Source organism: Miscanthus floridulus, chromosome 4 (assembly GCF_019320115.1).
Source record: "Miscanthus floridulus cultivar M001 chromosome 4, ASM1932011v1, whole genome shotgun sequence".
Lineage (NCBI taxonomy): Eukaryota > Viridiplantae > Streptophyta > Magnoliopsida > Poales > Poaceae > Miscanthus > Miscanthus floridulus.
The window spans coordinates 87,126,969-87,132,121 of record NC_089583.1 but is presented as its reverse complement, the minus strand read 5'-3'; positions in this window follow the sequence as shown (position 1 = coordinate 87,132,121).

Here is a 5,153-nt window from a genome sequence, read left to right as displayed (position 1 = left end):
ATCGTTATCTATAAATAGGTGATAAATATGATCACTTATAATAAAATATTGTAAAGGTAAATGGTGACTGGGCAGGGATGTGGTTTGGGTATTGGTGGGTGTAAGGGGTTGTGTCCTACGGCCAATAGGGCATAGCCCGATTACACTTTTTTCCTATCTGTGTCGATTAAGGACTGGTCGTTGCATAAGTCATCGTGGGCAAGTCACAAATTTGTTATCCCGAGCACATACTTGGGTATGGGCGCAGGAAAGACTCGTTGCTCTCTTGTTGTGGATCTAGCTCTTTTTGGACTGACTGATTAGGAGGCGGAGATGGTGGAGGTCGTTGCACCGCACTTGAAAGCTTTAGTTTGGTTTTGGTGAATTGATGAAATCCTAAGTGCTAACCTAGTTTATCAAGTGATCATGAGATATGTTGCATATTCCAAGTGGTGAAGCAAATGAAGATCTTGACATGATGATGATGATGCCATGTGATGATCAAGTGATTGGACTTGAAAAGAAGAAAGAGAAAAACAAAAGGCTCAAGACAAAGATATAAATGGTAGGGGCCAATTTGTTTTTGGTGAATAAGACACTTAGTAAGTGTGATCACATTTAGAATTAATTGTCGTACTATTAAGAGGGGTGAAACTCATATCAAAATGCGGTTGTCAAAGTACCACTAGATGCTCTAACTCATTACATATGCATTTAGAATCTAGTGGAGTGCTAACACCTTTGAAAATGTTTATGAAAATATGCTAACACATGTGCACAAGGTGATACACTTGGTGGTTGGCATATTTGAACAAGGGTGAAGAAGATAGAGTTAAATAGGAGTTAGTCACGCTGGTCACGCAGTGACCAGACGCTGGTCTCGGTAGGACCGACGCATCCGGATCAGTGGCAACAGAAACACGTAGGCGTCGGTCTTCGACCGGACGCTGGTGTTGAAAGTGACTGAACGCTGTCTGGGTGCATCCGGTCGCACTGGTGTGGCATGCACAGAGGAGGCATCGAGTGACCGGACGCTAGGTGAGTCCGATCGAGCAAGATCGGACGCGTCCGGTCATAATTTTTCGTTTCTGGTACCTTACTGGAAACGACCGGACGCTGGTGCTGGAGCGTCCGGTCAGTTTGAGCAGCGTGTCCGATCAACACTTGACCATTGAGATCGGGTGAAATAGCAGTTTTAAGTCGATGACACATGGCAAGCATCGGGCGACCGGACGCTAGGGTCCTGCGTCTGGTCGATCTGACCGGAGCGTCCGGTCAACCCGAGCAGTGCCCAGTGAAGGGGTACAATGGCTCTATTTCGTGGGGACTTCTATTTAAGCCCCATGGCTAGCTCAAGCTCACTCTCTTGGCCATTTGCATTGACATAGCAACCTTGTGAGCTTAGCCAAAGCCCTCCCACTCATCGCTATCATTGATTCATCATCTTTATGAGATTGGGAGAGAATCCAAGTGCATTGCTTGAATGATTGCATCTAGAGGCACTGGTATTCGTGTTTCATTGCGGGATTCGCTTGTTGCTCTTGGTGGTTGCCACCACTTAGACGGCTTGGAGCAGCGGAGGAGGATTGGCACGAGTTGGTGATTATTCGTGGCCATCTCTAGTGATTGTGAGGGGACTTATACCTTCCCCGACGAAGCGTCGAAAGGTAACTCTAGTGGATTGCTCATGTCATTGAGTTACCTCACTTGTGGGTAGGTTCTTGTGGTGTCCAATTGTGTGGACGAGGTTCGTGCAACACCTCTTAGCCACCGAACCACCAAGTGTTGGTCGACACAACGGGGACTAGCGTGCCAGCAAGCACATGAACCTCAGGAGAAAAATTGGTTGTCTCTTGCCCTTTTGTATTCTCCCGGTGATTTATTGAGTATTCATTGTGTGATTGGTTTCACTCCTCTACACGGCGGTATAATCACCCTACTCACTCATTTATATTCTTACAAACTAGTTGTAGCAAGCACTTTAGTGTAATTAGAATTGAGAGCTTGCTTTGTTGTTTTAAGTTCATCTAGTGGAGCTCTTTAGTGTAGCAAGTGTGCGAGCTCTTAGTGAGTAGTGACATAGCAAATTATGTGTCTAGAGTTCATAGCAACTAGAATTGTTGGATAGGTGGCTTGCAACCCTTGTAGGGCTAGAGCAAGTTTGCTTTTTGCTATTTGTTATACTAATCAAATTACTCTAGTTGATTTGTAGATTTTTAAATAGGCTATTCACCCCCTCTAGCCATATTAGGACCTTTCAAGTGGTATCAGAGCCGTGGTCACCATTTAATTAATGGCTTAACAACCTCGGTGTCAAATTATGGCTCAAGTTGTGTTCAACCATGTGGGGGGCAAACCACCGTTCTTTGATGGCACATGCTATGATTATTGTAAGAGAAAGATGAGGATATATCTTGGTTCAATCAATGATCAAGTATGGGAGGTGACCGAGAATGACTATGCTATCATTGATCCCGACAATCCCACCAACCAAGACAAGACCAATAAGCAATGCAATACAATGGCTCTCAACACCATATATAATGCCATTGATTTCAAGGTGTTTGAGCAAATCAAGGATTATAAAATAGCTAATGAGGTGTGAAGGAGATTGGAGAAAATATATGAGGGCACACCAGTGGTGAAAAGTGCCAAGTTGTATATCCTCAAGAATAAGTTGACAAGCTTCAAGATAAAGGATGATGAGAGCATTCCGAAGATGTTCCATCAGTTGCAAGTAATTGTTAATGACTTAAAGGCTTTGGGAGAGAAGATCAAGGATGATGATGTCTCTCATTGGTTCTTAATGTGCCTACCTCCAAGATTTGAGATGTTGAGATTGCTTATCATTAGAGGAGGATTGAAGGAGATTACCCCTAACCAAGTACTAGGTGATGTCATGACACAAGAGACATACCGTGTGGAACGGGAAGGGGTTGACAATAAGAAAGAAGAAGACAAGAAGAAGAAGAGTGTAGCATTCAAGGCTAGGTCATCATCCAAGAACAAGGGCAAGTCCAAGAAAGAATCAAGTGATGATGATGATCTTAGTGATATTGATGATGAAGCCATGGCTCTCTTTGTGCGCAAGATGGGCAAATTCATGAAGAAGAAGGGGTATGGTGCAAGAAAGAGAAGAGATCACACAAAATGCAAAGAATATATGAGAAGATGCTACAATTGCAAGAGCCCCGATCACATTGTAGCGAATTGTCCCTATAATAGTGATAATGATGAGGATGAAAAGACGAAGGACAAGGACAAGAAAGAAAAGGAGAAGAAGGAGAAGAGAATGACCTTCCAAAAGAAAAAGAAAGGTGGAGGCTATGTGGTCACATGGGATAGTGATGGCTCTTTGGATAGTGATGACTCCAGTGAAGATGGCAAGAAATCTATCAAGAAAGCACTAGCAAGCATCGCCATCAACAACAAGCCCTCCATCTTCGATACTCCATCGATGTGCCTCATGGCAAAGCCTACCAAGGTAAAATATGATGTGAGTGATGATGATGAATGTGAAAGTGATGCTTGTAGGAATGATGATGACAATAATGAGGAGGAGGAGGAGTACACCAAGGAGGAGCTCTTGGACATGTGTGAGCAAGTGCACACTTGTGTTGAAATGAAGAGAAAAGAGTGCAAAGAATTACACAAGAAAGTCAAATTTCTTGAGCAATCCTTTGATGAGCTCAATACCACTCATGAGAGGCTAATAGAAGTAAATGAGAAGTTTGGCAAAGCTCACTCTAAGCTTGAAAAAGCTTACTCCTCTCTCATTGAGCAAATCAAGAAGGAGGAAAGCCAAGAAGGAGCAAGTGATCGTGTCTTGTGATGTGGGACTAACATATGATCTTATTGATAAATCTTTTTATAAGCCCATTGTAGTTGCTCCCACTAACGCTTCTTATAGCACTACTACTTCTACTTCACCTTTGAGTGATGGTCTCACTTGTGATGCCTCACTAATGGTGGAAAATGAGACCCTCAAGAAGAAGGTAAAAGAGCTCACTCGTGCCTTAGGCAATGCCTATGGTGGAGATGCCCGCTTGCTAAAGTGCTTGGGTAGTCAAAGATTTTCTCTCAACAAAGAGGGATTAGGCTATACCCCCAAGAAAGGCAAGGCGACATTTGTCACTCCCAAAGTTAGCTTTGTGAAGGGCAATGGTCGGTTTTACAATAGATGCAAGTAAGTTGGGCATATAGAGCAATATTGCAAGACTAACAAGAATAAGCTACCTAATGTATCCTCAATTAAATTTGATTCTTGTTACATACTGGTTAAGGGTGCCAATGGTGTGAAGGTTAAGTTCATTGGTACACCAATTGTGGGCCCAAAGAAGAAGGCCATTTAGGTACCAAAGACCTTGGTAACTAACCTTCAAGGACCCAAGCAAGTTTGGGTACCTAAAAGGAATTGATCCTCTTTTGTAGGTTAATTATAAGGCTGGAGGAAGGCATTGGGTGCTTGATAGTGGGTGCACATAACACATGGCCAGTGATCCAAGTATGTTCAATTCAATCAATGAAAATAAGAGCAATGGGATTGATAGTATCACATTTGGTGACAATGGCAAAGGCAAGGTCAAAGGGCTTGGTAAGATTGCAATATCCAATGACTTGAGTATTTTCAATGTGCTACTAGTAGAGAGCTTGAACTTCAACCTATTGTCGGTAGCTTAATTATGTGATCTTGGTTTCATGTGCATATTTGGTGTGGATGATGTAAAGATCATAAGTGTAGATGGCTCTAACATGATATTCAAAGGATTTAGATATGAGAATCTATACTTGGTTGATTTCAATGCTAGAGAAGCTCAATTGTCAACATGTTTAATCACTAAGTCTAGCATGGGTTGGTTATGGCATAGAAGGCTTGGTCATGTTGGAATAAAATAATTGAACAAGTTGATCAAGCATGACTTAGTTAGAGGCTTGAAAGATGTCACATTTGAGAAGGATAAGCTATGTAGTGCATGTCAAGCCGAAAAGCAAGTTAGTAACACACATCCTAAGAAGAGCATGATGAGCACATCTGAGGCATTTGAATTGATGCATATGGACTTGTTTGAACCAACCACATATACTAGCATTGGTGGAAACAAATATGGATTTATGATTGTGGATGATTTCACTAGATACACGTGAGTGTTCTTTCTTGTTGACAAGAGTGATAT